Source organism: Anabrus simplex, chromosome 1, assembly GCF_040414725.1.
Source record: "Anabrus simplex isolate iqAnaSimp1 chromosome 1, ASM4041472v1, whole genome shotgun sequence".
NCBI classification, from domain to species: Eukaryota; Metazoa; Arthropoda; class Insecta; order Orthoptera; family Tettigoniidae; genus Anabrus; species Anabrus simplex.
This window is the reverse complement of record NC_090265.1, coordinates 417,941,629-417,960,707: the sequence shown is the minus strand read 5'-3', so window position 1 is coordinate 417,960,707 and position 19,079 is coordinate 417,941,629. Positions and strand designations below refer to the sequence as shown.

The following is a 19,079-nucleotide window of genomic DNA, read 5'->3' as shown; positions in this document are numbered from 1 at the left end:
TTCTGACCCCAACCTAGCAGGTTCGATCCTGACTCAGTCTGGTGGTATTTGAAGGTGCTCAAATACGGCAGCCTCGTGTCGGCAGAATTACTGACACGTAAAAGAAATCCTGCGGGACTAAATACCGGCACCTCGGCGTTTCCGAAAACCGTAAAAGAGTAGTTAGTGGGACGTCAAGCACATAACATTATTATTATTATTATTATTATTATTATTATTATTATTATTATTATTATTATTATTATTAGTTTTCAGTTATAAGAACTCAAACAAAATGACACCAAAGCTTAAAAAATCTGTTGATGACCATTAATTACTTCACCTGAAACGGATAACTACGAAACATTCGCCAAAAAATCAATGTAGACACGCCGTCGTTACGATTTTATTTATAGATTTCGTATTTTGGGTCAATTTCGTACTTCATTCGTTTTCAAAGCGCATGAAGAAGAGAATTACAGATCGTAAAAAAATGATAATACAAAATTACATGCCTTTCTATGCACTTTGCATAATAATGCTATTGCGAGAAATAACCACCCCTAACGATAGAGGATAGCCTGTCTTATCATATTACGAAAACTGTGCATTGTGTTGACAAACATGAATGAAAGGGAGTAAATACACTTTAAATCTGCACTCTCATTATCCTGAACTCAGGGGGTTCGTGACAACCGAGTGGCATTTTCACTGGCTTTTCACTAAGGTGAAACTGTGCATTGTGTTGACAAATATGAATGAAAGGGAGTAAATACACTTTAAATTTGCACTCTCATTATCCTGAACCCAGGGGGTTCATGACAACCGAGTGGCATTTTCACTAGCTTTTCACTACGGTGGCTGAGTTTGAATCCTGTAGCTAATTCCATGTTATGAAAACAGTATTGCTCTTATGACAACAGAGTTGCCATATCGAACGGCTCTGCTTAACAACATACCAGGAAACCGGTGGCACATACATTTGTGAAACTCATTATTTATGGTCAAGACAAAAAGCGAAAGAAACTAATCTAAAAATTATTTTTATGAGTTAAAAGGGATAGAGATTTACACGGCCTATTTTTGGTTTGTACAGAATCAGAAGTAAACTAAGGCACATAAAAAACTCAGCATTGAAGTGTAAGGCAAATTGGGGGAGAAAATATACAAATAATGTTTATGGGCTCGAGAGGTGAGGACTGCATTTAATTGCATTTAATAAATTTATCCAAGCAATAAAGGCTAGAAATCCGACGCAACAAATAAATATTGTAGATAACTCTACAAAAGATCGCAGCATTAATGTTAAAGAAAGAAATCACACACGTAGGCTTATCGCATAACTCTCACTCAACACAAGACAATTACGCACTGATTTAAAGTGTAAAAACACACACGCAACAAATAAATACTGTAGATGAAATCACACACGTAGCCTTTCCACATAACTCTCACTCAACACAAGACAAGTACACGCTGATTTAATACCTAAAAACACACACGCAACAAATAAATACTCTAGATGACTTCACTACAAAAGTGAGCTGCCGGCGGTTCACAGAGTGACGGACTACACGAGGCTTGTACCAGAGCAGCACAGAAGGAGGAAAATGAAGGAAGGCAACGACGCGATGGCTGTTACCGCCATTGTGCTTCTTCCCTACAAATTTATTTATGAAAAATAAAATGTTATGTCGTTAATTTAATAACTCAATGTCGTTAATTTAATAACTCACGGGGCAAAGATGCCTCATCCTTTTTATCTATCTTTCATAATACATTACAAAGTACAGTATAATATTCCTTAATCACAAGGAATTAAGGGTGTCTCAGAGGGCGGGGGCGGGGGGGGGGGGGTTCACTCCTTGTAGGTCTATAAGAGCAATACTGTTTTCTTAACGTGGAATGAGCTATAGTCAATGCATGTGGGATTTTTGAATCGGATTCCATATAAAATCGGAGGTTCTCTGGCCATGATCACAAGTTGCTTTACGTCGCACCGACATAGGTAGGTCTTATGCGACGATGGGACAGGAAAAGGCTAGGAGTGGGAAGGAAGCGCCCGTGGCCTTAATTAAGGTACAGCCCCAGCATTTGTATGGTGTGAAAATGGGGAAACCCCGGAAAACCATCTTCAGGGCTGCCGACAGTGGGGTTCGAACCCACTATCTCCCGAATACTGGATACTGGTCGAACTTAAGCGACTGCAGCTATCGAGCTCGGTGATCACGATAGCAACAATTAAGTTAAACTACAAGCTTGCTCGATTCTGGACTCACCTGTGGTTAATGCAGTTTCCAAATTCGGGGTCCTCTTATATTACAGGATGATACTACTCGTCGACAGCCCTCCGGATGTTCTCAAATCGCTGATGAAATATAAGTAACTACTTGCTCAATTTCTGTCAAGGACTTTTCCAAACGCCTAGGAACCCGAGGCATCTCACAACTGCTCAAAAGTCAGAATGAATCACCACCTGAAAACAAGGAGGCCACGGTGTATTTACAAATCAAATAATGAAACTGGGGAATATCTCAGTATTTGCACTGAAATGTTCAACACACATTCTCTTACGATCATGTTCAATTAGAGCAACGATAGAGAACAAGGAGACTCGTTGTAATCACATACAATAACGTAATTTCAAAAAACACATATACGTGTAATAGAAGGGTAACTTAAACCTATATATATAAAATAAGAGGTTTGTCTGTACAACAACCTTATAAAATTGAACAACAATTAACATTGCAGTGACCATTGTTTCTTGCTATATTCTTTGTCTCTTATGCTGCCACTCACTTCAGATAGATGGGATTACTGCTGCGTGCCAAGTATAACAGCCTGCCTGAATATTGGCGGGAAATAGTTGAGGAGTTAGATAACTTTCTTCTTTAGCATGCCATTCCTCTGGTTCATACATTTTCTGACACTGCTGGTACGTAACACACTGGTTCATCATCGTATTCCAGCTATTCGATCCCTACTCTGACGCGGTGATTGGAATGATCAGTGTGCACACATAACGGAATAATGGCAGAGACTCACTTGTGACCTGGTCTAGAATCACAGTTTCAGCCTATTCCAAATTATATGACCACAATTCACTAAATAACTCAAAATTCAACCCTGAAAAGAGCCGTTTCTTAAAAAAAGGTTCTTCATCTTCACTTATATTAAATTCTACATTCACTTTATACCAAATTAGCAGCGAAGAGGGGATTTCTCCTTTGGACGGGAGGAAAATTTTACCTCCAAGTCAGATAGTTTGTTCCCTCCGCCAGTGTAGTGAACTGAGATTTTCCGACTCATCGGGTACTCCTATTAAACTGAACGTGGTACGTACTCCTTATGTAGTTATACTTATCCACGCGTTTCTAAACAAAACTGTGAAGTTAACACAGAACTGTCCGAGAAAGAACCTCTTACGTTACTCGCTACATCACAGCAGAGCATCTGTTAGGAAGTTTCCTTTTTGTTCACCAGATGACATCTGCTTCTTGCTTGTTCTGGTTCCTTGTTTAAACCGCCTCCTGAATCGCAGAAAGGGCCCTTTAGAATTGAATGTAAATATCATTGCCGTCCTGTGACTACAATAATAGGTAGAAAGAAGCCATTTCAGCATGGAATGGTGTGTTTACCTCTCAAGAACACCAGTCCATACTTAACCCATTTTCATAAAAGGTATCAGAAAGGACCTTTTAGAAATGACCGATTCAATTATATAAGGTCGGCAGATACAGAGTGGCTTTCGGCCCACAACTGGCCACGTCTGGTCCGTAGTCCGACAGCTCTGCACTCCGACCAGCCAAGCGAGCAGAAGAGGAGTGGCCACGGCTCTACCGTGGCTCTACGCCTCTGTATTTAGAAGACGAGGAGGGGGCAGTCCCCACCGTCGGCTGTCCGTTCTCCTGCACTAAAGCGAATGCCGGGACTGTTACACGGTCGCCAACCCTCTCGCCTTCTCCTGACATCTCATTCTCCGATACAAATCTCCTGGCCTGAGAGACGGCGTCACCGTCTAGGAGGTCCGCATTCCAAGAATAAAAATATTTAGTAGTAGTAGTAGTCAATTATATAAGTCGACTTGATATTTTTCCGTAATCAATTTCATGTCAATGCCATTTGATTTAAATCATGATATTTTTCAAATTAACATAACGTAATGATAATGGATGCATTGACGTTACTGTTGATCTGCCAGTAAATAATACTTAATTTTGGGCTGTTTGAATGTGTTATCTAAAGACAGCAGATGTAGATGATGGTGGTGGTGGTGATTTTTGTTTTAAGAGGAAGTACAACGAGGTAATCATCCTCTCTGAACAAATTAGTGAAAAAGAAATTTAAAATAAAAACAAAATTATTTATTCAACAAAAGGAATTTGGAAACGCGGTACAAAACAAAAAATTAATGAATTAGGCCGAAAAATTACTAACGAATCAAAAGGGAACGAGGGATATGAGTATCCCGGATGTAAATATTCAGTATAGATATTTTTTTTTCAAGTGTTCTTTCAGTGGATGATGGTATTTTACCAGGCGACGATTTTTATGTGGAAATATTTGAGAGTCCTCAGTGCGATGTTATATTTCAGAAGGTGCAACTTTTTAATTTATGCGGATCATCTAATGTAGGTTCTTATTGTATTTATTTATTTGTGCAATCCGATAGTGACTGCTTGTGAGTAGCTAACAGAGAGGATCTCAGTTTGTATTGTAAATTGTACATTTTAACATGTCTTCACATTTATAAATTTACTGATGGTCATTTACCGAGTGTAAGAGTATTTTGACGAAACAGGTGACCTGCTGGTCGACTGGAAGAAAGCGCGAGCAGTGTTGCCAACTTATATTTTCAAGATCCGCTAAATACTACTAAAAATCCGCTAAAATTCCGCTAAGAAATCTGATCTCAAATAATGAGCAATAAGTCTGTTAGGTCATCAGCCCAGAGGCTGGTTGGATCCTCAAACAGCTCAACCAAAGGCTATGCAGTTATAGGGAAACTGCAAAAACCAATGGCAGAGCCCAAATGAGGCGTACTAGGCAAGATGTGGAGTGAGGTAGTTTGCCATTGCTTTCCTCACTGGACCAGAAGGTGCCACACTGCCACTGCAGCACGACTGATCCTATGAGCAACACCTTTCATAACACTCAGACACTAGTTGTGCTTCAAATGTCATTACTCAGCACCACCCATACCCCAGATGAGCAATAAAAGTGAGCAATAATAATAATGATAGTAATAATAAAGTAAATGTCTGCACTCACCTGATTTGTGAATTTGACTGGGATTAACCCTCTGCCCGCGAGCCGGTGAGCTAAAACTTGTAGGCGTTTTAGTGCCGGGTGAAAATTAGGTGAATCCCCTACCTCAGGAGCCACACATTTAACAGGTTAGTTCATTAAACGGTCTTCCAAGGTAGCATAAATATAAATGCTACTCTCTCACAGTTTCATCATCTGTCGTAATTCGTCAACTAAGAGATAAGTACCCTTTCATACGCGTTATAAATTTATGACACCATGATCTCATAACATCAAATCCAAATAACATGTTTTCCTCATGTGACTGCTAGCTCCTGACAAATACGGAATAGCTCGGAGAAAGACTGCAGTAATTAAATAAAAACGTAAAATGGATAAAACACTGAATTCCGGTATAATAAATCTAGAATTCCGCCAAAAAATCCGCTATCCGCTAAATTATATATTTCTCCGCCGACAGTCTTCTAAATCCGCCAAATTTAGCGGAAAATCCGCTAAGTTGGCAACAATGAGCGCGAGAACGCTGGTGGAGCTATTTTGAGAAACTTGCAATCGGAGGATTTCCTCACCCACCAATCCCAACCACCTCCGCTATTGAAGGCCCAGGTGAAGGAAATTGACGGTACCGAAGTCCAGGCTGTTCTGAATGAGATGAAACCTGGGAAAGCAACCGGCCCCGATGACCTTTCGGCAGAGTTCTCGTGCTCTCAACGGTGGGATGCGGCAATATGGCTAACACAGCTTTTCAATCAGATCATCAAAGAAGGTCAAATACTATTAGATTGGCGACGGAGCATTGCCGTACCAATCTGCAAGAAGAAGGGAAGTCCTGCCAATTATTCTAATTATCGTCCGATCAGACTTCTGAGCCACGCGATGAAGGTCTTCGAACGTATTCTCGACAAAAAGTTAAGTTTTTATGCTCTTTGAGCGAAGTGTGGTAATAATAGTTTTGTGAGATTTTCATTTAATACTATACAATACTGTAAAACTTTCACCAAAGGAACAATAATCACACTTGTATTACAATTAAATAGAAGTACAGCGTGATTATACAATTAAAAATCATTTAATATTCGACTACTCACTGAGAAACTAACAGACACCAAAGAGACTGACAGAGTTAGGCTTCGGCCACAGTGCAGGCGGCGAGCGGAGCGTTGCCGCTGTCGAAAAGTTGAAGAGTGGGGAGGAGAGAGCGCCTGTGTGGACATCTAGCGCGAGTCAGTAAGCGGCGCGGTGTCTCCCCTGCACGAGGTGATTAGATAATGGCAGTTTCAAAGGTTTCTCGTTTGTCTCTGCTTTTAGAATGTTTTTAATCTAAACTGAAGAATTCGACTCAGGACTAGGAGAGAATTTCGTAATCATCTAGTAGGTAAAAAATAACGTGAAATGCATTCGGAATTTTATCGTTTATATAGAGAACTGAATTGATTTCCTGCTAAGATTTTTCAAATATACTTCTATGTCCATTCAAACTTTTGACTTCTTTCTAAAACATAAAGCGCGACTGCAGAAGCAATTCACCAACTTTCAGAGACCTATAAAAGTCAGATGTAATGACGAACACAAGTTTTCATATTGGCAATATATCACAAAGGATAATATTAATTAAGCAATAACAATAGGACGTAAAATAATAATAATAATAATAATAATAATAATAATAATAATAATAATAATAATAATAATAATATGATGCGTTAAAGGCAATATTATGTCCACAACCGTGATTGATTTTTAACTGACTTTATCTCGTACATTTAAGATCGTTCCAATCTCTTTCCAGGCTTCCCTTGTCGCTGTTAGGTTTTCGAGGTTGTTCTCCCTGTCGTTCCATAGGAAAGTTCAGGTTTGAACTTCAGAAATTAACACTTTCATCTCCTCTCCTGTTAACTCACGAACAGTCATTGCGAGCGGCGCCGCTGAAATCTCAAACAGGAGTGAGCGGCTGGCGGCAGGCAGCGTTGTCCTTGAGCCAACTTCCCCTCCAAAATGACGCGCCGCTGGCACTATGGCCACATGCATTTGCTAACGCAGGTTTGAGTCTCATCTTTGCCGCCACACAACGCAACGCTCCGCTCGCCGCCTGCACTGTGGCCGAAGCCTAACGAATGCGCGCGGCAAGCGAATCATATCTCAAGTGTCCATGACCTTGGCAAAATAATATACCCCTACTACCCTTCCTCAGAGCACATGCAAAGTGTCCACTACTTGCTATGGCGCTATACAAATCGGTTAGCCGCGACGAACGACATTTTATGCATATTTCCGCTAATAAATTTTTAATAATTAAAGAAATAAAGAAAATAATTACCTGATAAGACAACAGGGCTTGTACATACAAGTTGTTTGTTTTAATAATTCCCACAATTCCTTGTTTCAGACAGCTAAAATGGAATTCAAATGTAGCCTAATGTTTACTCCACAAAGTGCCCCCCGCCCCCTCTAATCGTCGCTACTGTGCACAAGCCAATACCATGGACACTTCTCTATGCTGATGATGTCATGTTGGCTGCTGAGAATAAGCTTGATCTCCAGCGCCGAACAGAAGAGTGGAACAACCGACTAGCGCAATACGACCTGCGCCTCAACAAAAAGAAGGCAGAATACAGACATTAGATCCTCGAGAAGTTAGAACCATCCACATTGACGGTGAAGGTCTACCACCAGTAGAGAAATGTACAGTAAATATCTTGGCTCCACAATCTCTGACGATGGCCGACTTACTGACGAGGTCAACACAAGGATACACACAGCCTGGCTGAAGTGGCGAATGACAACGGGCGTCACCTGCGACCGTCGGATGAAGGACCATCTGAAATCTAAGATCTACTGGACTGTTATCCGTCTTGTTGCTGTTCTCTGTAATGAATAATGATGTAATGTATTTACACATAGGCTATGAATAAGAATAATAATATAATATTAATAATAAGAATGTCTTTCAATGCACTTCTCATTCGATTCTGTTAAAAATATAGTGATTTAGTTTATGACCGATGTTCGTAGGGAACCGTGGAAGTAAATTTCCGACTCCCGGCTATGCAGCAGAGCACGATGTCTGTATTCGACCGAGGAGTGGCTGAACACGTCTGAGGGCGGGATGAACACGATCTAGCTGACCGCGGCCGGGACGCGGGGAACTAACCGGCTCACGCTGGAATTCAACCGAACAAAAGATCGATGCGCGTGAAAAGACTTACTCCCCAGCTAAAAATTTCAATAACTTTGCAGACATTGGCGTCTTATACCATTTTCTTTACGTCGCACTGACGCACAGGTCTTATGGCAAAGGTGGGATAGGAAAGGTCTAGGAGGTGGAAGGAAGCGACCATGGCCATCGTTAAGGTACAGCACCAGCATTTTTTTGGTATGAAAAAGGAAAGCCACAGAAAATCATCTTCATGTCTGCCGACAGTGGGGTTCGAACCCACTATCTCCCAAAGGCAAGCTGATAGCTACGTGATCCAAACCGCGCAACCACTTGCTCGGTAGTTTGTAATGAAGATGTAATGTCATATAATGCAATGTAGGCCCTATATATGTATGTATGTATGTATGTATGTATGTATGTATGTATATGTGTGTGTGTATGTAATATGATTTCAAACATTCTTAAGGTGAAAAACACCTACGTATCTCGCCCATGCTAAATGTTCGAAATTCTGGTACATTCTCAAAATCTATTCGGGTTAGCCACTTGAAACTTTTCATTTTCATTTTAAGCTATAATTACAAGAAGGATTATTTACCGAAACCAAATACCTTTTTCAGCGTGCATTTTTAGAAAACGCCATTTTTTACCTAAAAATGTGCCAAAAATTTTTCTATTTTCTTTCAGGTATTACTCACAGAAAAATCCCTCCTTATTACTCTTAATTAGGGTCATGTTGCTGTGCAGGAAAAAGTCAGGAAACTAGCATTAGCCGTTTTCTTGAAAATGGTACCATAATACAAAAAATACGTAACTGGGGAAAAGGACGCTTTTCTACAACACATTTTTTCACTTCAGACAATTCTTAGAATATCCCTGCACTATACTCTGGATGTTTTCCCTCCATAGTACTTTTATATTCTTCTTTCTTCTAGCTCTATTTGTCATCTCTTTCATCTTTGCCGAGAATTAACCTTTTTTTACAATTTGTTCTACGTCGCACCGACACAGATAGGTCTTATGGCGACGATGGGATAGGAAAGACTTAGGAGTGGGAAAGAAGCGGCCGTGGCCTTAATGAAAGTACAGCCCCAGAATTTGCCTGGTATGAAAATGGGGAAACCACGGAAAACCATCTTCAGGGGTGCCGACAGTGGGACTCGAAACCACTATTTTCCGCTTGCAAGTTCACACCTGTACGCCCCTAACCGCACGGCCAACTCGCCCGGTAAACATTTTCTTGAAAGAATTTGAAGTTGCAATACTTGCATCAGACATGTGGTGAGCACATGGCGGTGTTTTCCGCAAAATTAACCTCTACCACACTTGAATCTTTCGCATTTGCACCAAAACTAACCTCATATACAAGGAAAAAATGTCCATGTTTAACAACTTCCCTTATACCTTCCCTTACCTGATGCTTTCGGTCGAGCCACTGCATACTAGGAAAGCACAATATTACAACGTCACGACATACAGTACAAAAACATTTTGTAAACACAAACTATATCAGAAATTTTCATAATTACGGACATAAAGATGGCCCTTTACTGAGTAGAACGGAAGTGAGTTCAGAAATTTATCTCTAATAGTGTTAGAAATGATAGGTTAAAATGCAAAACTCTGCAAAAGTGGGCGTGTCCTTTCAAAAGACAACTTCGTGACTAATGTCTCCTTAAATACTCATTTTACATAATAATGACTTTTTCAATGTGTTAGTGTTCAATACACTGTAAATATATAAAAACGCCAACAATCTCAATTTTCTTTTTTCCGCCCGTAGCTGGGTGTTGTTTTACCTTAAATGCAAACAGACTGATCAGTGGTTCAGCCTCGCAACCTCGAATGCAGGAAGCGAAATTGCGTTGCACAGCTGGTCTAGAAACAAAAGGGCAGTGGCAACAAAGAAGAGTTCCAGGTTTTTAAAAAATGAGTTGGAACCATTCTGGGCTTATTATTTCCAAGTCTTTGAACTACACAGAAAACAACCTCTTCTAGAATAGGGAGTCATTAATAGTACTCTGGGTTTAAATTAGTACAGATTTTCCTGATGTCATTATATGATATAATATTTGAAGTTATCACAGAAGTTCTAGTAGAAATGTGTAGCCGATGTAGAACCACTTTAGTAATTTTCTGCCGGGCTGAGTGGCTCAGACGGTGGAGGCGCTGGCCTTCTGACCCCAACTTGGCAGGTTCGATCCTGGCTCAGTCCGGTGGTATTTGAGGTGCTCATATACGTCAGCCTCGTGTCGGTAGATTTACTGGCACCTCGGCGTCTCCGAAAACCGTAAAAAAGTAGTTAGTGGGACGTAAAGCAAATAACATTATTATTAGAAGTAATGATTTTCTTGACTAATGTCCCGAATATCTTCCCTCCCAGTCACGGATGACCGTCAACTGGGGAGACAGTCAGTCAGTCCGTCCTTCCTTCCTTCCTTCCTTCCTTCCGAAACGACATTACATCTAAACGGCTGGGTGGAATTTCACTACATTTTACATAAACAGGGTCTATTCTCGGAAGGAACTGTCACATGACTATGTTTTATTTCAAAATATTCGACTGAAAATATGTTTTTTCAAAAAAATCGCGTAATAGCTTAAATCAACCCCCCCAAATTACAGGATCAATTCAGCTGACAATAGGTACAACTTTTTCTCAGGTATTTAGTTCATACAAAAACCCATTCCAATGTTTTAAATAAGTAACCGTTTCAAAATGGTATTTACTGAATATGGGAACGTTTTATCCATTAAAAACTAGAGAAGGGTCGATACCAGCTTTTGTCGATATTTGATACCAATATATGTTTTTTCTGTCCCGATACTCAGATACTGTACTTTCATTCTTGAAATCAAATAGTAAAATGCACTGACTGACAGAGCAAATGCAACACCAAGAAGGAGTGGTTCGAAAGGGATGAAAGTTGGGGAAAAAACAGAGACGGCACGGACGAATAATTGATGTTTATTTCAAACCGATATGCAGGTTACACAATGCGCACGGCATCGACTCAGTAGGATGTAGGACCACCGCGAGCGGCGATGCACGCAGAAACACGTCGAGGTACAGAGTCAATAAGAGTGCGGATGGTGTCCTGAGGGATGGTTCTCCATTCTCTGTCAACCATTTGCCACAGTTGGTCGTCCGTACGAGGCTGGGGCAGAGTTAGCAAACGGCGTCCAATGAGATCCCACACGTGTTCGATTGGTGAGAGATCCGGAGAGTACGCTGGCCACGGAAGCATCTGTACACCTCGTAGAGCCTGTTGGGAGATGCGAGCAGTGTGTGGGCGGGCATTATCCTGCTGAAACAGAGCATTGGGCAGCCCCTGAAGGTACGGGAGTGCCACCGGCCGCAGCACATGCTGCACGTAGCGGTGGGCATTTAACGTGCCTTGAATACGCACTAGAGGTGACGTGGAATCATACACAATAGCGCCCCAAACCATGATGCCGCGTTGTCTAGCGGTAAGGCGCTCCACAGTTACTGCCGGATTTGACCTTTCTCCACGCAGACGCCACACTCGTCTGCGGTGTCTATCACTGACAGAACAGAAGCGTGACTCATCGGAGAACACGACGTTCCGCCATTCCCTCATCCAAGTCGCTCTAGCCCGGCACCATTCCAGGCGTGCACGTCTATGCTGTGGAGTCAATGGTAGTCTTCTGAGCGGACGCCGGGAGTGCAGGCCTCCTTCAACCAATCGACGGGAAATTGTTCTGGTCGATATTGGAACAGCCAGGGTGTCTTGCACATGCTGAAGAATGGCGGTTGACGTGGCGTGCAGGGCTGCCACCGCTTGGCGGCGGATGCGCCGATCCTCGCGTGCTGACGTCACTCGGGCTGCGCCTGGACCCCTCGCACGTGCCACATGTCCCTGCGCCAACCATCTTCGCCACAGGCGCTGCACCGTGGACACATCCCTATGGGTATCGGCTGCGATTTGACGAAGCGACCAACCTGCCCTTCTCAGCCCGATCACCATACCCCTCGTAAAGTCGTCTGTCTGCTGGAAATGCCTCCGTTGACGGCGGCCTGGCATTCTTAGCTATACACGTGTCCTGTGGCACACGACAACACGTTCTACAATGACTGTCGGCTGAGAAATCACGGTACGAAGTGGGCCATTCGCCAACGCCGTGTCCCATTTATCGTTCGCTACGTGCGCAGCACAGCGGCGCATTTCACATCATGAGCATACCTCAGTGACGTCAGCCTACCCTGCAATTGGCATAAAGTTCTGACCACTCCTTCTTGGTGTTGCATTTGCTCTGTCAGTCAGTGTATGTACAAATCTCTACATACAATATTATTTATTAAATATGCATTTTTATGTTAACACTTCAATATCTGTATACTTGTAAATTAAATTAAGTATGTAGTTCTAGATAGTAGTTACAGTAGTTACTCGTCTTTCCCCAAACCAAATGTTAGAAGGTATTCGACACTACTTAAGACAATCAAATGGATGATAAAACGATAATTTAATACTGTTATAAGATTTTGTTAAAAAAAAATACAAACATTAACACTCCATCAGGGTCGAGGCGTCGTCTTATTCTTTAACATATGAGTCCCGCTGTGCTGAACAGTCTCTCAGAAAATACTGTTGCTGGTGGTATACATAAATATGTCACAGGTAGTTTTCGCAGCTCTGGAAACTCTTATTTGTATTTCAAAAATCGGAAACACTTGCAAGGCGCAGATAGGGGCGTGATTACCTAGTGGTTTAGTTGCTGACTTCCCACCCGGTTGATTCTGGATTGAGATCTTCATCTCAAAAATCACGTGGCGTCAGGAAGGGCATCCTGTCTTAAACCCCAAGTCAAAACCAAAATGAGCCTGAATGGTTCCAGAGACCCCAGAAATAGCTGAGAAAAGCTTAAGAAAGTTTTACTTGAATGGAATAACAGACCTTTTTTTCAGTATGTGGTGATTTCATCTTCAAAAGTGTTAAGTGACGGTTAATTTGTTGTGTCATTTTCTTGCAGAACGCATAATTGTTTATGTATGGTGAAATCTAATTTATAATATAATGCGTATATAAAGTAGATTTCAAACTCCTGAATTCACGCTTGGGAATCGCACTGAGGCCCCATTTGGACCTTCTGAACCGGAGACTCCGAGAACCTACCTACGTCACTGTCCCTTAGTAAATAATGGATAGGAAAGATAATAGCAAGGTAGCAGTTAAACGCCAACCCTAGCTCTTCATATACAGTATGATACAATACTTACTACTGTAGCCTGCTGATAGATGGTAATAGATCTCGCTTACACTCTACTGCCATGCATTTTTTGTCTTTTGACACGCCCTCCGCTCCTTCTGATATCTTTGCGGACCTGATTCCATCATCTTGTTTTAGGTCTTTCTGGTGGCCATCTTTCTCTGGTACAAAGCAGCACACTTTCTTGGTCATTCTCTTCCTTGCCCATCTCAATCTTCTCTGCTACAATACCAATTCTCTGATCTCCCACTTATGCTTGATTCTCAATTCTTTCTCCTTCCGCGAATTTTCGTCCAAAACCCCTTCGCAACATTCAAAATAGCATAATATAGGAAGATAATGCATTTTAAAATGGAATTGTTCCTCTTCATTTTAGAAAATATGTTTTATAGCAAATGTATTTTGAGTAGATATCTGTTTTGGTAACAACGATTTTTATCCGCTCACTAAGCTGTCATGAAATGAAAGTAACAGAATATTTCGCTTAAATTACCTTTTCTAAGTTGTCTTGAAAATTTTTATTAAAAGGAAATGGTTTTATTTCGGCTCCCTTCAGTCTCTTTGACTTTAGTCAATTGATGAGGTCAGTTTTATGTTCCGGGCGAGTTGGCCGTGCGTGTAGAGGCGCGCGGCTGTGAGCTTGCATCCGGGAGATAGTAGGTTCGAATCCCACTATCGGCAGCCCTGAAGATGGTTTTCCGTGGTTTCCCATTTTCACACCAGGCAAATGCTGGGGCTGTACCTTAATTACGGCCACGGCCGCTTCCTTCCAACTCCTAGGCCTTACCCATCCCATCCCATCGTCGCCATAAGACCTATCTGTGTCGGTGCGACGTAAAGCCCCTAGCAGAGAGAGAGAGAGAGTTTTATGTTCATGATAAGGTTCTATACGGGCCTTCACTGATGCAACCTAGCTGTTGATTTATTCTTTCAATACACTCTTGTATGTGTTCGAGTGGAATTTGGTTGAAAAGTTGGGTTAATATGTTGTTTGTAGAAGAACAACTTAAAAATAAAACTGGTTCAAACATTGATACTTCCAATTTTTAACTATTGTGATGTTGTGTTGCTGGATGCTACCAGTGAACATAATAGGAAATTGCAGAGAGCTTTAAACTCCTGCATTAGATTTATTTTTTCATTGAATTTTGCCTCGCATGTATCCCCTTTTTATGCACAACTTTCTTGGTTAAAAGTAGAGCAGCAGAGGAATCACCATGTATCAACCCTTATCTATCGACTCTTGACTGAAAATATACCTGAATATCTCTCCAGTAATTTCCGTTTTCTATCCTCCTTTCATGACCGTGACACGCGATCTGGGTCAACAATTTCAATACTTCCACATCATACATCTGCCTTCAGTAATTCTTTCCTTGTGTTGGTCGCTAGAATATGGAATGCTTTACCCCCTGAAATTAGAAATTGTTCCTCATTAATTACCTTCAAAAGACAGTCTATTTCTTGAATACGTAGGCTATATCATGTAGTTATGTGTGAATGTGTGAGTGAATGTCTGGAGTAAATAGTTCCCAAAAGTTTACATAAATTACTGTTATATTTTATGATTTCCACCTAGAGTAGTTAATATTAAATTTATTTTTCTAATTTTAGACTTAGGATGTAATCTTTTAGTTTTAGACTATATTAAGTTATATTACTATTATATTATATACACTGTGTTAAGTTTGAATATTAAGTTTGGATTCAGTATCAAGCTGTATAATGTGGTTAAGTGTAAGAGAGGGCCAAGAGCCCTAACTTCGCCACAAATAAAGACCAATAAATATATAAAAAATAATAATGATTACGCCATTTCCTACTTATTTAATATCAGATGCTATTATGTCCTTGGGTATCGAACAACTTGGCGAAAACCAGACTTACAATACAGCTGCCGATGTGCTCGGGCCGATTACTGTTTGTTAATTAGCCTTGAACTACTCACTCCTTATTGTCAACCAAAATATGTCCAAAGGCATTTCAAGAAGTTTTAATTTTAGTGTTGTGTCTGCGAGTTCTATTTGTTCGTTGGTCGCAAGAGGTTTTGAATCTGCAACGAATGGACCACTAACACAGTCGAAATATTGAGCTCTCTCGGGGGTGGGGGTGGGGAGGGGGAGGAACACACACATCCTTCATGAACTTCTTTTGTAAGATTTCTAAGCGTTCTTTAATTAAGTCCATCATTACTTTATTACAGTCAGCAAGTGGGCCATACAATCGAGATAATCTCAAACGACCCATTTTCAATTGCCTGTGTCCACAAATTCGGCTTATTAGAAAATCTTTATCGTCCAGTTCATTGAAGCGTACGAAAATATTAAAAAGATATGGCAACTTACATACCCATTCATCTCCAATGGCCCGGGGGCTGTTTGTGCTGTCCTCAACATCCCTGCAACTCACACACCAAACATAACACTATCCTCCACCACAATAACAAGCAGTTACCTACACATGGCAGATGCCGACCACCCTCATCGGAGGGCCTGCCTCACAAGCGCTGCACTCGGCTAGAAATATCCACACGAAATATTATTGTTTGCAGTTACATCGGCGTATTAATGCCCCCAGTAGTGAAGAATGCATGAATCTCCTCCTTAAATTCCAATGTTTACAACAACACTTTCCTCGTTATAAACACTGTACTTTTATGATATGTAGTAGTAGTAGTAGTACAGCTCCAGCATTTGCCTGGTGTGAAAATGGGAAACCACAGAAAAACCATCTTCAGGGCTGTCGCCCAGTGGGGCTCGAACCCACTATCTCCCGGATGCAAGCTCACAGCTGCGCGCCCCTAATCGCATAGCCAACTCGCCCGGTGAAACAATTTCTGCATCGCATGTTAAGATTTACTTCGTGTACTTCAGCTACAAAGCTTTTCGCTCGACCTGTCATCGAAGCGATTCCACCAACGTTTCCATTACTTGCACTCGTGAACAGAACACTCCGTGCTAGGAACTTGTGTGTGTGTGTTGGGTATTCAGCCCGACGGCTGGTTGGATCCTCAACAGGTTCACCATTAGCTGTCATAGATGGCCTAGGTGTCAATGAAGAGGCGTACTAGGGAAATGAGGAGTGAGGTAGTTTCCCGTTGCTTTCCTCACCGAGCCAGAAGTTGCTATTGCACATCAGTCTGCCAAGCCCACTGAAATGCCTGCAGCAACCGACCCTATGAGCGACATTTTCACACCATTCATAGCAGGGACTGGCTGCATAAGGAATGGCATTACTAGCATCACTCATACCTCAGCCACTTTCATATTGTCGAAGCCAAGGAAGAGACTGAGACAGGTCAATGAAAGTAACAATTTTATTCTAGCCCATACCAGAAGACATAGCACACTGTAAACACTACATCTTGCCAGCAAAGGCATAGGAACTTGTACATCTTGAAAAAATAAAATACCTGAATGGTAATCTATTTTCTGTAATAATAAAAGGAAGTGTTCGTTTGTCTATCTATCTATCTATGTATGCGTGCGCGATACCCCGTCAAATCTACGGCACACAGAGATCTGAAATTTTGAACATAGGTATACGAAAGGGGGTCCGAATGCACCTCGAAGCCGGATTTTTCATTTTCGCTTTCGTTGGTGATTTATGAACGAAAAACCGTCGGAAAACGTGTGTTGGGATGACAATCCAACGTGCTGTCACCAAGATTAAATGTGTAGATTTACTGTCGCTAGGCAACGTACATATGATAGGTAATACAAGTCGATGAGCCATTTTAAGTTCATGGTGTTGGAAACCATTTTCGGACCCAGAAACGAAAAGCCACATTCAGTCCGTAATGTCCGGAAATGTTTGTCTGTGTGTATACAGTGGCCCATAGCCGTGGTATGAACGGAACAGTATACTACAAATAATGGTACATATAATGGAATCACACGTATGAAGATATGTAGGACAGTCAAGTACACCAGTAGGTCGAATATGGATCCAAGGAGGTACACGCTGTTTGCAAACGGACCAATAATACAACGGCGTGCGTCATTACACGCCAAAGAAGTATTGGTCTATTAAACAATATCAACGTGACATCGTGCTTTCTGACGCAACTCGGGCTCATTATGTCTGTGCTGACACGCTGGAAGGTAATATTCAGCATCGTTTCCGCGTTCAGCAAGCAATGGGAAGCAAAATGATAGAAACAACCGTGGAAAAAAGGAGGATTGCAGTGCGACTATTTCAGAAAGGTAAATCTTTCAAGGACATAAGTGAACTTACTGGATGAGCTGTTACAACTGTTAAAAATATTGTGTACAGGTACAAAAGAACAAAGACAATAGAAAATAGACCAAGAAGTGGCAGCCCCTCGAAGTTACTAGTACAAGACAAACGGCAAATTGTGTGTGAAGTGGCCCAAAATCTTCAACTAAGTGCGCCGAAGATAGCAGCTGCGTTACAATAAGATGTAGAAGTGCAAGCGTCATCTGAATCCATCCGAAATGTGCTACGCGAAAGAGGATATGCGGGCAGAACAGCCTGTAGAAAGCCGTACAGCAGTAAGACTAACAGGAAGAAGAGATTTGCGTACACTAAAGAGCACAAAAGTTGCAGCTATGAGGATTGGAAGACAGTCGTTTTTACCGATGAGAGTAAATTTACCTTCTTCAGGTCAGACAAACGAGTGACTGTGTGGAGGAAAACGAATTCTGAACTTGAAGAGAAGAATCTGACAGCTACTGTGAAACATGGAGGTGGTTCCCTGATGGTGTGGGGTTGTATGAGTGCGAATGGTGTAGGTGAATTAGCTTTTAATGAACGGACTATGGACCATAAAACATATATGAACATCCTCAAGACACATCTTCCATCAAGTGTAGAAAAAAATGGGACTCTCAGAAAAGTATACGTTTACGCAAGATAACGACCCCAAACATAAAGCCCTGAACACGAAGCTATGCCTGTTATATAATACACCGCGTTGGATGGAAGCTCCACCACAATCTCCCGACATCAACCCCATCGAGAATTTGTGGCACTATTTGGAGCAAAACGTGAGAAAGTGTGCAATATCAAACAACGCTGACCTGAAAGAAGCTTTACTCATCACGTGGAATAACATACCGAAGGAAACTACGGAAACCTTGGTACGATCGATGCCAAGTACGTTAGATGAGATTATAAAAAGGAAAGGAGGACCTGGCAAGTACTGAAACATTCACGAAGGATCAAGAAACTGCGTTATGTTAATTCAGACCAATACTTTTTTTTTTTGGTGACAAGTGAAAATGATTGTTTTAAGTTATGTTTTTTTAGTTATATGGGCATGGAAGAATTATGTTTTTCTTTTACAATGCACATGTTGCACAAGATGATAAGCAATCAAGGATTCTAGTATATGCCAATTTTTATCATCATTCCATTCGATTCCTCGTCCTCACATGTAGCATATCTCGACAGACCAATACTTTTTTGAGCCACTGTA

General features: G+C 41.4%; 1 protein-coding gene across 1 annotated transcript in view; it reads right to left on the bottom strand.

Moving 5' to 3' along the window:
- The window catches only part of LOC136871635 (uncharacterized), a 193,933-nt gene that overhangs the window by 10,049 nt on the left and 164,805 nt on the right, over nt 1-19,079 (bottom strand). Inside the window, exon 6 of the mRNA XM_068227138.1 lies at nt 2,259-2,455. The gene's annotated coding sequence lies outside the window, so the exon portion shown is untranslated. The remainder of the gene's footprint in view (nt 1-2,258; nt 2,456-19,079) is intronic.